This window comes from Oncorhynchus masou, chromosome 15, assembly GCF_036934945.1.
Source record: "Oncorhynchus masou masou isolate Uvic2021 chromosome 15, UVic_Omas_1.1, whole genome shotgun sequence".
Taxonomy (NCBI): Eukaryota; Metazoa; Chordata; class Actinopteri; order Salmoniformes; family Salmonidae; genus Oncorhynchus; species Oncorhynchus masou.
The window spans coordinates 24373397-24393607 of NC_088226.1; the positions used below are offsets into that span (position 1 = coordinate 24373397).

The window sequence follows — 20211 nt, forward strand, 5'->3', positions numbered from 1 at the left end:
GTTAGATATTACTGCATTGTCGGAACTAGAAGAGAAGTGTGCTCTTCACGGATGAATTCTGGTTTCAACTGTACCTTAATTGCATCTCAAATCCACGATGGCAGCATGTCAAGTCGTTTGTCTGTGACTAGTACATTTGAACCTACTAATAACCTATTTATCTATGGTTGGCCTGAGTTCCTCCTTCGTCTGCGGAGTGTCTTGTCCAAGCTGCTTCTTTTTGCTCTTCGCCTGGCTGTCAGTGGCAGCTCAACAATCAACACCCAATCTACTCACATTCAGACTCATACATACACGCTGTCTCTCTCTCCCCTTACCTTCGTTGGCCACTAATTTTTTTTTTGTCAGAGAAAATGACAGTATTCGTGGTATTGCTTTGTGCACTGACTTTACTGAACTCTGGAGAAAACGAACATTGTCGCTGGGTGAGTACATTTGACAATGTGCTCTCCCGTCCATTGGACATTTTGTCTGCAGGAACTCGCTCTTTTTCACTCGTCCAAGTGCCGATGTATTTGTGGCATGATGTGAATAGTACGAATTTGTGTCACTACCAAAGTCTAATGGTTTTAAATGACTTTTGTATTGTCTGTCAACTCACTTGTAGAATTCGCTTGCAGTATGTTTCTTAAAACAGAGAAGCCGTGCAAGGTTATTAAACAGAGGTGCCTAGTTATTCTTCTTTTGTTGATATCAGGTAATGTGCAACCTAACCCTGGCCCTGATATGCAATGTCTCCAACCCCCCTCTGATTTTAAATCTAGATCTGGTTTTGGTATTTTTCATTTAAATGTACGCAGTCTGTTGTCAAAAATTGATGGGGTTAGGATTTGGGCTAAATCAACTGATGCTGATGTAATTGTGTTTTCTGAAACCTGGCTCAACAAGTCTGTTTTTGATAAGGATATTTGTATAAGTGGTTACAATGTTTATCGCACTGATCGGGTTAAGAAAGGTGGGGGTGTGGCTATATATGTAAAATCTAAATTCCATGTAAGTGTGGCAAAGTCTGAAACTATTTGTAAACAGTTGGAATTTCTTGCTTTGAATATTGAGTTTTCAAAGGGCCTCTCTATAACTGTGATTGGCTGTTATAGACCCCCCTCTGCTCTCGGTGATGCATTTTCTTCTTTGCGCACCGCACCTTATGTCTAAACTTCTTTACAGTGAAATGATCTTGATTGTTGATCTCAACTGCTGTTGGTTAAAGCCGGTGTCTGATGATTTAAAAATGTTTTGTAATTCTATGAATCTTACCCAGTTGATTAACTTACCCACTCGCCCAAATCTTAAATGCCCAGATAAATCTACCCTGATTGATTTGATATTGACAAATGTTCCACATAAATATTCTACGGTTGGTGTTTTTTGTAATGATTTAAGTGACCATTGTGCTGTTGTTGCTGTTAGAAATACGAAGGTTCCAAAGGCAAACCCACGTTTTCTCCGTAAGAGAAATTTGAAGTGTTTTAATGAGCAGGCTTTCTTTCATGATTTGTTTTATTTTGACTGGAGGAAGATTGAGCTTATCCCTGATGTGGAAACTGCCTGAATTCTTTCATGATGGTTTTTCCCAAATAGTAAACAAACATGCCCCATTCTGCAGGTTCAGGGTTAAAGAGCGGGATAATCCATGGTTTTCTTCTGAGCTGTCTTGTATTATTCACGACCGTAATCTAGCCTGGGCTAAAGCAAGGATGTCATGTTCTGATGCTGATTGGCTTATGTTTAGGCATTTACGAAACAAGTGTTCTTTTCTTCTCAGGAAGGCCAAGTCTGAATATTTTATGTCTTAACACTGATAACCTGAATGACCCTAGAAACTTTTGGAAGGCTATTAAGTCTATTTCTGGTAACAGTAATGTTAATGAATTACCGTCATGTGTTTTTGAAGGACTCTGCTATATATGACAACTGAAATGCTGAATTGTGTCAATGAGCACTGTGTATCATCTGGTAGGCTGTTTGATTCAGTGTCCTCTGTCTCTGTACATCCCTGTGTGGATGAACCAGTGAGAGCTGGTCAAACATTTAGCTTTTTGCCATTCTCAGTGCAGGTGTTTACATAAAGCCTTGAAATCCTTAGATCAGAGAAAGCCTGCAGGTCCTGATCTTTTGGATCCCTGCTTTTTAAATCTGGCAGCTGATTTCATTGCTGAACTACTTACATCTCTGTTCAATCTAACCCTGGAATGTAATGAAATTCCAAAGATCTGGAAATCAGCATTTGTCCTACCACTTTTAAAAGGGGGAGATCCAACTCTTAAATATTATAGGCCAATCTCAAAGCTGTCACCCTTGGAAAATATTTAATAAAAAATGAATTAACTTTTTTTAAATAAAATAGTTAATTTACTAACTCTATTTTATCAATGTAGCAATCGGGCTCAGGAAGAAGCATGGCACAATTACAGCAGCCATGAAGGTTTTAAATTATATCACTGAAGCCATTGACAAAAAACAGCACTGTCTTTCACTTTTTATTGATCTCTCTAAGGCTTTTGATACAGTTGATCATGCTATACTAAGGCAGAGATTGTCGAGTGTAGGTCTTTCGGAGCATGCAGTTGCATGGTTTGCTAACTATCTGTCTGATAGAACTCAGTGCACTCAATTTGATGGGCTTATGTCTGTTAAATTGTCTGTCTTGAATGGTGTGCCCCAAATGCTCTGTACTTGGTCCTCTCTTATTCACTATTAATATAAATGATTTAGACAAAATGTCCAAAATGCACAACTTCATTTTTATGCTGATGATACTGTTATTTACTGTTGTGCCTCGTCTCTTACAAAAGCTTTCCAGAACATGCAAACTGCTTTTTATAGTGTTCAAAATACCTTGTGTCAATTGAAGCTTATTCTCAATACTGAGAGAACTAAACTAATGGTGTTTTCTAATGCAAGAAATAGACCTCTGAACCTTTCCCCTATTACTACCTGTCAGGGCAAGGAGATTGAGGTTGTAACATCTCATAAATATCTTGGAATTGTAATTGATGACGGCCTCTCTTTTAAATTGCATATTCAACAATTTACAAAAAAAATCGAAGCTGAAATTGGGATTTTATTTCAGGAATAAGGCCTGTTTTTCTTTTGAAGCCAGAAGGAGGCTAGTATCAGCTACATTTATGCCTTTACTAGACCATGGGGATATTTTTTATATATGAATGCTTCCGCTCAGTGTTTGAGATCAATTGACTCTCTTTATCATGGCACTTTGAGATTTATTTTAAACTGCAAAACCCTTATGCACCACTGCACTTTGTATACCAGGGTTGGCTGGCCTTCTCTAGTCACTCGTAGGCTCAGTCACTGGTATACTTTTATTTACAAAGCTATTTTGGGTTTATAACCGTTTTTAGTAGTGCATTTTTATTGTTCAGAAATGTGGTGGGTACTCTTCGTTCGCTGGACTTTATCCTGCTAACTGTTCCAAATGTCCGAACTGAATTTGGTATAAGGGCTTTTATGTACTCTGCGCCATCGTCTTGGAACACCTTACAAAATACTTTTTAAACTTGAAGTATCTGTCCCGATTGGTGTTTTTAAATCACTGATGAAGGATTTTGAGGCTGATTCCCTGACCTGTCAATGTTTTTAATTTGCTGTTTTATACTCTTGTGAATTCAATGGTTTTTACTGGATTACTTGTAGTTTTTCATGTTGTCTGTCTGTAATTTTTTTTGTAATGACTTGGTGCTGCCTATCTTGGCCAGGGCGCTCTTGAAAAATAGATTTCAATCTCAATGCGCCCTTCCTGGCTAAATAAAGGTTAAATAAAAAAATAAGCACAAGCATTTCGCTACACTCAAATTAACATCTGCTAACCATGTGTATGTGACTGATTTGAACATCAACCCATGTTTGCTGCTGTTTGATATGGAACGCCGTTTGGGTCTTAAAGCACGTGGTCAACGCAATCTTTTTAATGCTACGTATGTAAAGTAAACAGATGCAGGCGCTAAATTAACGTCTTCATGCGCTAAATTAGCGCCTACACGCGTCAAATAAGCACTTGCAAATGTGCTTGCAAGCGGTTCAACATGTGCTAAATAAAAGACTGCAAGCGGTCCTGCACACGTCAACGCCTACAGCTGTTAAATATACACCTACGCACGTTAACGTAACGCGTTCCTTAATATGCAAATTTTACTAGCCAATTTCCCTAGCTCCTCTTTTCAACCAGGTTTCAATAATCAGTGTACAGTCAATTTGATGCAACAATTGAAGATGGCGAGAAGAAACTTCCTTATCCGCTGCAAACAGACCCTAAATGACTGCACTCGATAATCCTTGACTTGATGTCATTGAGTCCACGTTAACAAGGTTGATTACTTTTAAATACTATTATTAATCATAAAGTTGATCCGCACACCCCGGCCTTTGCTGCAGTGAACGGTGCAGTCTTGTAACATTTTTACAGCCCTGCTAGCTACATAAAGGTGATTTATTGTCGAGGAGTACTGACGTGAAATATGTTTTTGCATTTTCAGATATTTTTAGGCTGGCTAACTATAATTGCAATGCCACCTAGCCTTAGCCATGCTAGCTTGCGATTAGCATGAACATTTTTACAAAACTCCCATAAAGCTCATTTGACATAAGACAACCCTGTAAAAACTTTGCTAATATCCACAACATACCAGCTTTACAACAGCACAGATATGACTTTTGAATACCCTTTGAAATGTCAATATGTCATCTAAGCCTATGATGCAGAAATGAACAACTTCAGAAACAGGAACGTTAACGTTAGTACTATGGCACTGTTTTAACAGGAATCGCAGTCCTATGGTCTCTATTTTCACAAAACTGTCGTCTTGCAGAATGGAAACCATGCAGAGGTGCCTTGACTGGGATAGGGGGAGGCTGATAAATGTTGCTTCAGCAGATTATCTCAGTTCATTCAGGAGATTCATTCCTCTGGCTGGCATGCACAACAAGGTAAGCAGCATTGTAGTGGGTTTGGTTGGGTTTGCTGTTGTTTTTTTCACTCTTCCTTCTCCTGCTGCCAATTGTATTTGTTCTCGGTCAACATTTTGATTTATGTCTTGGTTAAAAATCCAATATTATAAAAACATTACTTGGCCACAATTTGTGACAGTTACTATAATTTCAAAGTGTTTTTGGAATGAGGGGTCTGGCGGTGTGACAATACATTAAGTAGCCTAAACGCAGTGTTTTATTGTTACAGCCAGTTCCGGTTACCGTGCTCCTCGGACTTGGAGAGGAGCACCTTGTTTATGCCATCACTCAAGAGCAACTGAGGTTTCTGATGTCCTATGCTTTCAGTGCGTCTCTGATGGCAGATATTCTACATGTGTCCCGATCAAAACTCAAACATCGTCTAAGGTCAGTTGTTCTTGGGCGTAATGCTTAAACTACAGACTTTAGATGCATGGTTTCCAGTTTCTTACCAATCAAACAATTTTAGAATGACTACAATCAAGGCAGGACTTTAAAATTACAATGATGATATACATTACCTCATCCCTTTCCATTGTTACACTTTTTTTCCCCAATCTGTCAAATGCACCATTTTATATTCTGACATGTCAGACTTGGCTCTGGATGAAAAGATTAAGGACTTGGTGGCTGGGAACGACAAACTTGGACCGGAAGCTGTTCGAGCACAATTAAGGGCATTGGGAATCCGGGTGCAGAGACGCAGAGTGAGGGACAGCATGATTTGTGTTAACCCGAGGGTGGCTGCCCTCAGAGCCATGTCGCAGAGGCTACATAGAAGGTCATAAAGTGTTGCTGGACAAAACTCGTTATGGCACCTTGATGGAAACTTCAAACTGATAAGGTAGGTGTATCTTTGTGATCTACACAATTATCTATATCACTGGTGAGAAGTTGAACAATTTGAGATGTTACAATGTACATCAACTTGTTCATCAACAACTAACAGTTCAGTTAAGCAAGCAATGGCCCAATACAGTGCCTTGCGAAAGTATTCGGCCCCCTTGAACTTTGCGACCTTTTGCCACATTTCAGGCTTCAAACAAAGATATTTACATTTAACATTTAAGTGATTTAGCAGACGCTCTTATCCAGAGCGACTTACAAATTGGTGAATTCACCTTCTGACATCCAGTGGAACAGCCACTTTACAATAGTGCATCTAAATCATTTAAGGGGGGGTGAGAAGGATTACTTATCCTATCCTAGGTATTCCTTGAAGAGGTGGGGTTTCAGGTGTCTCCGGAAGGTGGTGATTGACTCTGCTGTCCTGGCGTCGTGAGGGAGTTTGTTCCACCATTGGGGGGCCAGAGCAGCGAACAGTTTTGACTGGGCTGAGCGGGAACTGTACTTCCTCAGTGGTAGGGAGGCGAGCAGGCCAGAGGTGGATGAACGCAGTGCCCTTGTTTGGGTGTAGGGCCTGATCAGAGCCTGGAGGTACTGCGGTGCCGTTCCCCTCACAGCTCCGTAGGCAAGCACCATGGTCTTGTAGCGGATGCGAGCTTCAACTGGAAGCCAGTGGAGAGAGCGGAGGAGCGGGGTGACGTGAGAGAACTTGGGAAGGTTGAACACCAGACGGGCTGCGGCGTTCTGGATGAGTTGTAGGGGTTTAATGGCACAGGCAGGGAGCCCAGCCAACAGCGAGTTGCAGTAATCCAGACGGGAGATGACAAGTGCCTGGATTAGGACCTGCGCCGCTTCCTGTGTGAGGCAGGGTCGTACTCTGCGGATGTTGTAGAGCATGAACCTACAGGAACGGGCCACCGCCATGATGTTGGTTGAGAACGACAGGGTGTTGTCCAGGATCACGCCAAGGTTCTTAGCGCTCTGGGAGGAGGACACAATGGAGTTGTCAACCGTGATGGCGAGATCATGGAACGGGCAGTCCTTCCCCGGGAGGAAGAGCAGCTCCGTCTTGCCGAGGTTCAGCTTGAGGTGGTGATCCGTCATCCACACTGATATGTCTGCCAGACATGCAGAGATGCGATTCGCCACCTGGTCATCAGAAGGGGGAAAGGAGAAGATTAATTGTGTGTCGTCTGCATAGCAATGATAGGAGAGACCATGTGAGGTTATGACAGAGCCAAGTGACTTGGTGTATAGCGAGAATAGGAGAGGAGAGAGGAGAGATATAAAACTATTTTTTTGTGAAGAATCAACAACAAGTGGGACACAATCATTAAGTGGAACGACATTTATTGGATATTTCAAACTTTTTTAACAAATCAAAAACTGAAAAATTGGGCGTGCAAAATTATTCAGCCCCCTTAAGTTAATACTTTGTAGCGCCACCTTTTGCTGCGATTACAACTGTAAGTCGCTTGGGGTATGTCTCTATCAGTTTTGCACATCGAGAGACTGACATTTTTTTCCCATTCCTCCTTGCAAAACAGCTCGAGCTCAGTGAGGTTGGATGGAGAGCATTTGTGAACAGCAGTTTTCAGTTCTTTCCACAGATTCTCGATTGGATTCAGGTCTGGACTTTGACTTGGCCATTCTAACACCTGGATATGTTTATTTTTTAACCATTCCATTTTAGATTTTGCTTTATGTTTTGGATCATTGTCTTGTTGGAAGACAAATCTCCGTCCCAGTCTCAGGTCTTTTGCAGACTCCATCAGGTTTTCTTCCAGAATGGTCCTGTATTTGGCTCCATCCATCTTCCCATCAATTTTAACCATCTTCCCTGTCCCTGCTGAAGAAAAGCAGGCCCAAACCATGATGCTGCCACCACCATGTTTGACAGTGGGTATGGTGTGTTCAGGGTGATGAGCTGTGTTGCTTTTACGCCAAACATAACGTTTTGCATTGTTGCCAAAAAGTTAAATTTTGGTTTCATCTGACCAGAGCATCTTCTTCCACATGTTTTATGTGTTTCCCAGGTGGCTTGTGGCAAACTTTAAACAACACTTTTTATGGATATCTTTAAGAAATGGCTTTCTTCTTGCCACTCTTCCATAAAGGCCAGATTTGTGCAATATACGACAGATTGTTGTCCTATGGACAGAGTCTCCCACCTCAGCTGTAGATCTCTGCAGTTCACCCAGTGTGATCATGGGCCTCTTGGCTGCATCTCTGATCAGTCTTCTCCTTGTATGAGCTGAAAGTTTAGAGGGACGGCCAGGTCTTGGTAGATTTGCAGTGGTCTGATACTCCTTCCATTTCAATATTATCGCTTGCACAGTGCTCCTTGGGATGTTTAAAGCTTGGGAAATCTTTTTGTATCCAAATCCGGCTTTAAACTTCTTCACAACAGTATCTCGGACCTGCCTGGTGTATTCCTTGTTCTTCATGATGCTCTCTGCGCTTTTAACGGACCTCTGAGACTATCACAGTGCAGGCGCATTTATACGGAGACTTGATTACACACAGGTGGATTGTATTTATCATCACTAGTCATTTAGGTCAACATTGGATCATTCAGAGATCCTCACTGAACTTCTGGAGAGAGTTTGCTGCACTGAAAGTAAAGGGGCTGAATAATTTTGCACGCCCAATTTTTCAGTTTTTGATTTGTTAAAAAAAGTTTGAAATATCCAATAAATGTCGTTCCACTTCATGATTGTGTCCCACTTGTTGTTGATTCTTCACAAAAAAATACAGTTTTATATCTTTATGTTTGAAGCCTGAAATGTGGCAAAAGGTCGCAAAGTTCAAGGGGGCCGAATACTTTCGCAAGGCACTGTATATCAATCATGTGGATATTCATTGTTTTATTGTGTTTCTGCTACTTCTGTGATCGATAGAATATCAGCATCATGAAATTAACAAACATGCTTATATTGAGGACATACTGAGGCAAAAACGGTTGGAACAAAGTATTTGTGCCTAAGTGTGAACAACAGGAGAGTCTGTCCTCTTCACTTATTAACTTGATTCATTAACATTGTTCCACATTTTGGATGTTAATTTAATATCGAGTCTGCTGCTTTGTTATATACTGCAGGAACCTGATGCAGCATCTAAGTGGTAAAGGACGATGGTAATGTTTGTATATTTCATGTGTTCAGCTTTTGTATCAACCAGTGCTGTGTTTTCTGATTTAGGTGGAGGATAGTTATACATGGTGGCATTGATGGGTACAGCTACCTTGTGTTTCTCCGTGCTTCCAGCAACAATCGCAGCAGTACTGTAATGCATTGCTTCATGAATGCTGTCTCCAGATATGGCATTCCCTCCAGAGTTAGGATGGACCATGGAGGAGAAAACAACACTGTCTGCTTGTTGAATGTAATACATATTCAAAATATTATTTAAAAAATAGAGCTACATTCATCCTTAAAATGTCATCTTGACCTATACATTGATTACATTCTATAGTGAGTGATGCATGCGGCTAAATTTCTTTTCTGTAAATCATTTTCAGAATGCAATCACAGTATGTTTGACAGCTTTATTGCTTTCTCCATATTTTTGAAATGTATAAGCCTTTAAATAACCTTTTACTGACTATTTCTACAAATGAGGCTATACTTGTGGCAGCACCTATTCCTGTGACACTGCTTCTTATGGCCCCCCTCCACCTATACCACTTCCTGTGGCCTCCCCTCCACCATTTCCTGAGGCTTATCGTCCACCACACTCTGATGTTGGTGATGACAATGAGTAAGTCATAATTAAATGTCTTGTTATTACAGATGAATTGTGGGAAGTATCTGAGCTTTGTTATTCTGAATGTCTCTTTTAGTGTTGACCTCCAAACACTGAAGTTAATGAGATGCCAACCAAATTAACATGATGAGGGACAAAGTTTATGATTGTGCAATGAGAGGCTTTAAGAGAGCCCATTTTAATCCGGGGGTAAAAATAGACATGGTTTAGGGATGCTGACGGAAAAGGGGCATCTGATGAGGGTGGTTCCTCAAGAGAAAATCTCTGGCTGCTAATGAGTGCCATCCATTTCTCTGCAATATTTGAGGGACCTGATTGACACAAAAACCTTTCTTGCAACTCTCAAGGTGAGTTACACCAACAAAGACATTTGTTTATGGCAATATATGACTTGAGTAAAACATTTGATTTGTATGTGATGTGTCCCTTATTTACTGTTTGTCTTCTGTGTGACAGCAAAATGGGGGTGTAGAGCCACATTTTTTCAGAGGCTATACAAGCAAGTGTGTGACCTACAACCTCCTGTGCCAGAACTGAAAGAAATTGCAGAATATGACTTCAGAGAGAAGTTGGAGAAGGTAAGTACTTTATACTGTGATGGATGTTATGTTACTATTAATTTGCACGTACGTTTGAACATTTTTTGTGTTGAAGTTCATGACAACTTTTCCATGTGGATTTGGTTTATTTTTGTTGGCAGTCAATCATTAACGTGTTCACGCTACACGTTCCCCAAGGGCACCCCCCCCCCACGCTCAACTCAAAAGATGGCACACACAATGCAAAAATATTCTTAGAAATATTTAATCTCCACACATTATCAAGTCCAATAGCTCAAATGAAAGATAAACACCTTGTTCATCTACCCAGCAAGTCAGATTTCTAAAATGTTTTACGGCGAAAACATAGCACATATGTATGTCAAACCACCACAAAGACACAGACGATATGTCGCCATTTTGTCGAACAAAAGATGTAATCACAAACGCAGTATTAAAAGAAAAATAATTCACTAACCTTTTGAAAATCTTTATCAGATGACAGTAATAGGACATGTTACACAGTACATTCGTTTTTTTCAATAATATGCAATTTATATCCATAAATCTCCATTTACATTGACTCCATGTTCAGAAAATGCTAAAAAATGTCAGGAGAAATTATAGATAGCTCCGCCAGATAACAGCAATACACATCATAAACTTTGACTAAATATACATGTTCTACATATAGTTAGAAATATACACTGCTTCTTAATGCAATCACTTTGTCACATTTCTTTTTAACGTTACAGAAATCGTTCACTATTCAATAATCTGAGACGGCGCTCAGACATAAGCAATATTTCTCCGCTATGTTGGAGTCAACAGAAACACAAAATTACAACATAAAAATTACATATTATATGTCGACTAAACTGGTCAAACTAAGTGTAGAATCAAGCTTTAGGATGTTATTAACGTACAAAACAATTGGCGATTCAACCGGACAAAAGCAATTATTCTCAGACAATCTGGAACGGAGGAATGACTGTGTACAATTCGCGCCCGAACGCGCATCTATTTTCTCGCGACACTCACAATTTTGCCCACCAAAGGGTCAAAGCTCGCGGGATTTGCACAATTAAATGCTCTACTGATAGAGGACATCTCGCGAAAGACATAGAAACTGTTCCCAGATCCATAGCTGGTTGGGAAGGGTGGGGGCGATGACGTCAAAGTTGGACCAACTTTCTGGATGAGAAAACTAGTTTGGGAGATCTGTGAGTTCTGCTATACATAGACATAATTCAAACAGTTTTAGAAGCTTTCGAGTGTTTTCTATTCAATAATAATTATTATATGCATGTATTAGCAATTTTGGACAGATTTGTTTTCAGTTTACTATGGGCACGCAATTCATCCAAAGGGGGCAGTATTGTCCCGAGCCTTAACAGGACGGTAAGTACTTTATACTGTGATGGATGTTATGTTACTGTTAATTTGCACGTAAGTTTGAACATTTTTTGGGTTGAAGTTCATGACAACTTTTCCACGTGGATTTGGTTTATTTTTGTTGGTTTATTTTTGTTGGCAGTCAATCATTAAGGGCAGTGATAATCAGTTTATTGTTTTGCTAATTTGTCCCAAAATACAGTTCAATAAACAATCGAAGATCCAGTTTGCACAAACTTTTGACGAGGCACAGGAAGTGGTCATGTTGGGTCCAGTGTGATACATTCGTACATTGGAGGGATGCTCTGGTGGAGTCTAAGGGATCTCAAGTTTAGTTAAATTCTTCAGGGCAAATTCAGACTTATTTTTACTTTATAGATTCAAAGAGTGTCTGGAGTGTTTGTCTCATGCCTTACATGAATAGACACTCAAGCCTCTTCAGAGAGGTTTTCATCTACGCTGAGAAACCTCTTTTGGCCAAAGACATAGCTTCTCTTTTCAAAGCCGAGCGCTCCCCACCTGGTACCAATCAAAGAGCAATAGAGAAGAGTCATATGTTTCTGGAGGGACTGACTTCTGGAGGTGGAAGGTTAGATGCAAAACCATGATCATTGAAGTAACACGACCCACATCAGTAAAACATCACCTAATCACTCTCACAACTGTGGGACAGCATTATTCTTCCAGCCTTATACTTCCATGGGCCCCCTAAGAATGTAATAAATTAAATCCCAAACTACTTTCACTTAAGAGTATTGTGTTCTCCAACAAGTGTTACTCATGGACTTTCCTTTTTTTCAGGGGGGACACATACCCTTTAACCATGGAGAAGGTTTTCATTTTCACTTCGGGGGCTTCAGCATTCCTAGGCTGGGATTGCCAGTAGAGCCACAGCTACAGTTCTCTGCAACCGCACGGCAAGCTGTACCGGAGGGCCAAGTCTAGGTCCAAGAGGCTTCTAAACAGATTCTACCCCAAGCCCTAAGATTACTGAACATCTAATCAAATGGCTACCCAGACTATTTGTTGATACTCTATCTATGCATAGTCACTTCAATATCTCTACTGTCGCGCCCTGACCATAAAGAGACATTGTTCTCTATGGTGAAGTAGGTCAGGGTGTGACTGGGGGTGATCTAGTTTATTTATTTCTGTGGTGTTCTAGTTTATTTTCTATGGTGGTGATTTGTATGATTCCCAATTAGAGGCAGCTGGTAATCGTTGTCTCTAATTGGGGATCATATTTAAGTAGTTGTTTTTCCCACCTGTGTTTGTGGGATATTATTTTGTGCATTTGCACTACTTAGTCACGTTTCTTTAAATCAAATCAAATTTTATTTGTCACATACACATGGTTAGCAGATGTTAATGCGAGTGTAGCGAAATGCTTGTGCTTCTAGTTCCGACAATGCAGTAATAACCAAGTAATCTAACTTACAATTCCTAATCTACTGTCTTATACACAGTGTAAGGGGATAAAGAATATGTACATAAGGATATATGAATGAGTGATGGTACAGAGCAGCATAGGCAAGATACAGTAGATATCGAGTACAGTATATACATATGAGATGAGTATGTAAACAAAGTGGCATAGTTAAAGTGGCTAGTGATACATGTATTACATAAGGATGCAGTCAATGATATAGAGTACAGTATATACGTATGCATATGAGATGAACAATGTAGGGTAAGTAACATTATATAAGGTAGCATTGTTTAAAGTGGCTAGTGATATATTTACATAATTTCCCATCAATTCCCATTATTAAAGTGGCTGGAGTTGAGTCAGTGTCAGTGTGTAGGCAGCAGCCACTCAATGTTAGTGGTGGCTGTTTAACAGTCTGATGGCCTTGAGATAGAAGCTGTTTTTCAGTCTCTCGGTCCCAGCTTTGATGCACCTGTACTGACCTCGCCTTCTGGATGATAGCGGGGTGAACAGGCAGTGGCTCGGGTGGTAGATGTCCTTGATGATCTTTATGGCCTTCCTGTAACATCGGGTGGTGTAGGTGTCCTGGAGGGCAGGTAGTTTGCCCCCGATGATGCGTTGTGCAGACCTCACTACCCTCTGGAGAGCCTTACGGTTGAGGGCGGAGCAGTTGCCGTACCAGGCGGTGATACAGCCCGCCAGGATGCTCTCGATTGTGCATCTGTAGAAGTTTGTGAGTGCTTTTGGTGACAAGCCGAATTTCTTCAGCCTCCTGAGGTTGAAGAGGCGCTGCTGCGCCTTCTTCACGATGCTGTCTGTGTGAGTGGACCAATTCAGTTTGTCTGTGATGTGTATGCCGAGGAACTTAAAACTTGCTACTCTCTCCACTACTGTTCCATCGATGTGGATAGGGGGGTGTTCCCTCTGCTGTTTCCTGAAGTCCACAATCATCTCCTTAGTTTTGTTGACGTTGAGTGTGAGGATTATTTTCCTGACACCACACTCCGAGGGCCCTCACCTCCTCCCTGTAGGCCGTCTCGTCGTTGTTGGTAATCAAGCCTACCACTGTTGTGTCGTCCGCAAACTTGATGATTGAGTTGGAGGCGTGCGTGGCCACGCAGTCGTGGGTGAACAGGGAGTACAGGAGAGGGCTCAGAACGCACCCTTGTGGGGCCCCAGTGTTGAGGATCAGCGGGGAGGAGATGTTGTTACCTACCCTCACCACCTGGGGGCGGCCCGTCAGGAAGTCCAGTACCCAGTTGCACAGGGCGGGGTCGAGACCCAGGGTCTCGAGCTTGATGACGAGCTTGGAGGGTACCATGGTGTTGAATGCCGAGCTGTAGTCGATGAACAGCATTCTCACATAGGTATTCCTCTTGTCCAGATGGGTTAGGGCAGTGTGCAGTGTGGTTGAGATTGCATCGTCTGTGGACCTATTTGAGCGGTAAGCAAATTGGAGTGGGTCTAGGGTGTCAGGTAGGGTGGAGGTGATATGGTCCTTGACTAGTCTCTCAAAGCACTTCATGATGACGGAAGTGAGTGCTACGGGCGGTAGTCGTTTAGCTCAGTTACCTTAGCTTTCTTGGGAACAGGAACGATGGTGGCCCTCTTGAAGCATGTGGGAACAGCAGACTGGTATAGGGATTGATTGAATATGTCCGTAAACACACCAGCCAGCTGGTCTGCGCATGCTCTGAGGGCGCGGCTGGGGATGCCGTCTGGGCCTGCAGCCTTGCGAGGGTTAACACGTTTAAATGTTTTACTCACCTCGGCTGCAGTGAAGGAGAGACCGCATTTTTCCGTTGCAGGCAGTGTCAGTGGCACTGTATTGTCCTCAAAGCGGGCAAAAAGGTTATTTAGTCTGCCTGGGAGCAAGACATCCTGGTCCGTGACTGGGCTGGATTTCTTCCTGTAGTCCGTGATTGACTGAAACTTTTGCTTAAGTTTCACTTAGAAATAAAGATGTGGAACTCAACCTCCGCTGCACCTTGGTCCGTCTCTAAACACTATCGTGACATCTACCTACATGTATATATGAACTTGACTAACCAGTGCCCCCACACATTCTCTGTACCGGTATCCCCTGTATATAGGCTCGCTATTGTTATTTTACTGATGCTCTTTAATTATTTACTTTTCTTGACACTGCATTGTTGGTTAAGGGCTTGTAAGTAAGCATTTCACTAAGGTCTCGACACCTGTTGTATTTGGCGCATGTGACATACATTTTGATTTAAGGGGAATTATCCAAAACGTTTATTGCATGACCACCTAGTAATTTCAGAATACTGCAGCCAATGTTAATTGATGTGTCCCAAAATAATTGATATGAATGTTTCCGACAGGATTGTCCCATCAGCAAAAAAAAAATTGTGTAGTGAAAGTTTAAGAACATTAACCATAATCAATTGGACACAGTAATACATAATGCAGCTTAATATTTAAATGTATGATTTATTAGTGGGTAAACTGAGGATTTTTCAAAGTAGTTAAGTCATGTCAAGGGACTGTTACAATATGTGCAATGTTACAAATCTTACAGTAAATATGGACATTTCATTTGCATGTTATGGCAATTAGACACTGTAGTTAGTACACAGGTCGTGGTGCAGCAAGTTTGAGGGTAGTGGAGAAGCACAAGTGGGACTTTGTGTCACGCCCTGACCATAGAGCCTTTTTATTCTCTATTTTGGTTAGGGTGGGTAATCTCGGTTGTTTATTTCTGTTGGTCTGATATGGTTCCCAATCAGAGGCAGCTGTTTATCGTTGTCTCTGATTGGGGATCATACACTGCTCAAAAAAATAAAGGGAACACTTAAACACAATTTAACTCCAAGTCAATCACACTGTCCACTTAGGAAGCAACACTGACAATACATTTCACATGCTGTTGTGAAAATGGAATAGACAACAGGTGGAAATTATAGGCAATTAGCAAGACACCCCCAATAAAAGAGTGGTTCTGCTGATGTTTTGGTCACTTTTGAATGCTGGCGGTGCTTTCACTCTAGTGATAGCATGAGACGGAATCTACAACCCACACAAGTGGCTCAGGTAGTGCAGCTCATCCAGGATGGCAGATCAATGTGAGCTGTGTCTATCAGTGTAGTGTCCAGAGAATGGAGGCGCTACCAGGAGACAGGCCAGTACATCAGGAGACGTGGAGGAGGGCAACAACCCAGCAGCAGGACCGCTACCTCCGTTTTTGTGCAAGGAGGAGCACTGCAAAATGACGTCCAGCAGGCCACAAATGTGCATGTGTCTGCTCAAACGGTCAGAAACAGACTCCATGAGGGTAGTATGAGGGCCCGACGTCCACAGGTGGGGGTTGTGCTTACAGCCCAACACCGTGCAGGACGTTTGGCATTTGCCAGAGAACACCAAGATTGGCAAATTCGCCACTGTGCTCTTCACAGATGAAAGCAGGTTCACACTGAGCACGTGACAGAGTCTGGAGACGCCGTGGAGAACGTTCTGCTGCCTGAAACATCCTCCAGCATGACCTGTTTGGTGGTGGGTCAGTCATGGTGTGGGGTGGCATTTCTTTGGGGGGGCCGCACAGCCCTCCATGTGCTCGCCAGAGGTAGCCTGACTGCCATTAGGTACAGAGATGAGATCCTCAGACCCCTTGTGAGACCATATGCTGGTGCGGTTGGCCCTGGGTTCCTCCTAATGCAAGACAATGCTAGACCTCATGTGGCTGGAGTGTGTCAGCAGTTCCTGCAAGAGGAAGGCATTGATGCTATAGCCTGGCCTGCCTGTTCCCCAGACCTGAATCCAATTGAGCACATCTGGGACATCATGTCTTGCTCCATCCACCAACGCCACGTTGCACCACACTGTCCAGGAGTTGGCGGATGCTTTAGTCCAGGTCTGGGAGATCCCTCAGGAGACCATCCGCCACCTCATCAGGAGCATGCCCAGGCATTGTAGGGAGGTCATTCAGGCATGTGGAGGCCACACACACTACTGAGCCTCATTTTGACTTGTTTTAAGGACATTACATCAAAGTTGGATCAGCCTGTAGTGTGGTTTTCCACTTCAATTTTGAGTGTGACTCCAAATCCAGACCTCCATGGGTTGATAAATTTGATTTCCATTGATCATTTGTGTGATTTTGTCAGCACATTCAACTATGTAAAGAAAAAAGTATTTAATAATAATATTTCATTCAGATCTAGGATGTTATTTTAGTTTTCCCTTTATTTTCTTGAGCAGTGTATTTAGGCAGCCATTTTCCCACTGTGTTTTGTGGGATCTTGTTCATGTGTAGTTGCCTGTGAGCACTTCATTTACTTCACATTTTGTTCATTCTTTATTGTTTTTTGTGCGTTTCATTCAATAAACATGTGGAACCCATATCACGCTGCGCTTTGGTCCGAATATTATTACGACGATCGTGACACTGAGTGAAGTAACTGACGGCAGAAAATGATATCAGGAACTTGAAACTGCTGATCATCTTCATGTACAGTAGATGGGAGAATGGTCAAGTATCACCATCTACTTTGTTTTGCTTATGTTGAGACTTGTCCTATCACCATTGTCATTTGTTGGGACAATAGGCAAACTGGAGTTGTAGATTGTGCTACACTATGTATTGTTCCAGTTTTTTTATTGACTGGGCTGCAGTGGAGACGGTAAGAAGCGGCTCTTCTTCCTATGGTGGCTGAAGACATTTTGCCTGATGCCAAACATTAAGAGTGTCAGGTTGAAATGTCTGGAAAAAATGTAAACGGAACCATAAGCGCAGATTACTTTCATCTTTACTGGCACAGTTTAAAAATGTGTAATTGTAGTCACTTTCAATTGATTCATTGACTCCAAGAACCATTGATTGTTGTTCATAACATTAACACAACTGACAAACGTTGCTTGACTGTAAATTGGGATACATGTTTTAATAACATTGTATATTTGATTGGGCTTAATGTTGTATGTCTTGTGCTTTATCAGCCTCCCCCTTGCCCACTCCAAGCTCCTCTTCATGGTTCCCTTCTGCAAGACAATTGTGAAAATAAAGCAGTACTGGGTATATGCCTGAAGTTATTTGACCCTAATAAGCTTAGATGGAATATATTTCAAAGGTGAACGTGCACATTAAAGTCTACTTTGTTCGAAAGCTGACATGTAACGTTCGATGTTAGCAAAGGTTTAAGGTTGTCACTAGCCAAATGTGCTTAGTGTGAGCTTTTCTGTGTCTTCATGCTAATCGCAAGCTAGCGCAGCGAACGCTAGCATTTAAATGAAAGCCAGTCAGGCTGAAGAAGTTGCCTACCTTAAGTTGTTTTGCTTAAATACAAGGCGTTGGGCTAAAAACGTAACTCAAAAACAAGCAAAATAAAGACAATAGTCCAAAAATCGAGAACTACCAGGATTTTGAACATGTCCGTTGTCTAGTCTATGTATGCCTGTCCCTGCATGCAAGCAACAAGCTTGCTTGTATGTAAATTAATTTACCTTGATAGTATTAACACAGTCCAATGTTTTTCCGTGGCTGTTATAGTTTACATGTTTTTTTCAGCAGGGCTTTTAATAAAACACATGACGGTGCCATTCACTGCTGCTTGTAGTATGACCGTTCGAAGCTACGGTTAGCTAAATTAGCTAGCAAAATATGACTTAGTTTATGCTAAACACTGCTAATCCCGGTGCTAGATTAATGTTAGCTGAATTGTATTGCCAGTGATGAGAAACAGATCATTCCATTGTAAACTAGCTGATAAACTTTACGATTCAGTAACAACACATTTCAAAGACAAAACCGTTTCCTTGTAAAGGTTCAAACTGTGAAATCTGGTTGAAATGAGGAGCTAGTAAAATTAGCATATTAAAGGAACTCGTTAAATTAGCGTGTGCAGGTGTATATTTAGCAGCTGTTGGCGTTAACTTGGCGTGTGCAGGACCGCTTGTAGACGTTTATTTTGCACATGTTGAAAAGCCTGAAAGCACATTTGGACGCGCTTATTAGATGTCTGTGGGCGTTAATTTAACGCCTGCCGCCTGTTTACTTTACACACGTAGCATTAAAAAGATCGCGTTTTGACCACGTGCCTTAAGACCCAAACGGCGCTCCATAGTTTCAATTCGAGTCAATGAGAGAAGCTAGCGATGCAATGTTGCATTCCTTAACTGGCAGGGTGTTCGTGTCTACGGTCTGAAAGGCACTTGAAGCACGTAGCTAACATGAGGTTAATCCAGTCAATTGCACTATAGCGATTACGTTTTAGGTTGGCAGGGTTCACACACACAATAGCTGAATATGCAGAGCGAGCGAGCAAGCAAACATTAGTTAGCAAGCTAGCTAGTACCTATTTAATTTATGTGACGTCGTCAAAGATGTAATCTTTGCTATCGTCAGTTTATTCCAAGATCAGCATGCAGCTGTATTGCTTTTAAGTCCCTATGATGCACTGAATTCCAAACTGAACAGAACTACACTCTCTTCTACCATTGTCTTAAATATCTTTAATGGTCACGTTGCAAAAGCTAAATTGTCTCTAGGGGACTTTGAAGCACCTGTGCGCCGATCTTGGAGGAAACTGACGATAGCAAAGATTTATAACAAACTATCGTCAGTTTATTCCAAGATCAGCATGCAGCTGTATTGCTTTTAAGTCCCTATGATGCACTGAATTCCAAACTGAACAGAACTACACACTCTTCTACCATTGTCTTAAATATCTTTAATGGTCACGTTGCAAAAGCTAAATTGTCTCTAGGGGACTTTGAAGCACCTGTGCGCCGATCTTGGAGGAAACTGACGATAGCAAAGATTTATAACAAACACCTCAGAAACGGAATTGGTGCTCACTAGCTCTACAAATTCAGCTATTGTGGGAAGCCAGGCAATATAAATTGAAAACATAAACTTTATTAAAATTAAAAGGTTGCAGTTTGGTGAACTCATACAGCTGTCAACCCTTGTCACTGCAATCCGTTTCACATTTGCTAGCTGACAAGCTTGCAGATTGAAGCCCATTATGGAATGATAATAGATGATAGAAACCCATATCCTACTGTAAATAACCTGCACACCGTATGTGTGTGTGTCACCAGCCAGGTAGAAAAAAATTGAAGAAGACGGTCATCAGAGAATCTTTCAATACACCAAAACGCAAAGTAAGAACCATAGTAGTAGCCTAATATCGCAAAGACTAGTTGATCAACGGTTAATAAGAAGAAGTGAAATGCTAATGGAAATGTTGCATAATGATGTCATTTGGCAGATCAGACAGCAGAGCTGGGGACAGACTGGCAGAGACAGGGAGT

General features: G+C 41.6%; 1 long non-coding RNA gene across 6 annotated transcripts in view; it reads left to right on the forward strand.

The window, feature by feature from the left end:
• The window catches only part of LOC135556011 (uncharacterized), a 21748-nt gene extending 8243 nt beyond the window's left edge, over positions 1–13505 (forward strand). Inside the window, exons 1-7 of one of the 6 annotated variants that reach the window (XR_010457927.1) lie at positions 4189–4326; positions 4827–4944; positions 5195–5352; positions 5560–5809; positions 9012–9923; positions 10033–10154; positions 12312–13505. This is a non-coding gene — a long non-coding RNA (uncharacterized LOC135556011). Of the gene's footprint in view, positions 1–217; positions 426–4188; positions 4327–4826; positions 4945–5194; positions 5353–5559; positions 5810–9011; positions 10155–12311 lie in introns of those variants that run through there. The other 5 variants (XR_010457930.1, XR_010457931.1, XR_010457928.1 and 2 more) reach the window with 5 other exon arrangements.
• The last annotated feature ends 6706 nt before the right edge of the window (positions 13506–20211 follow it).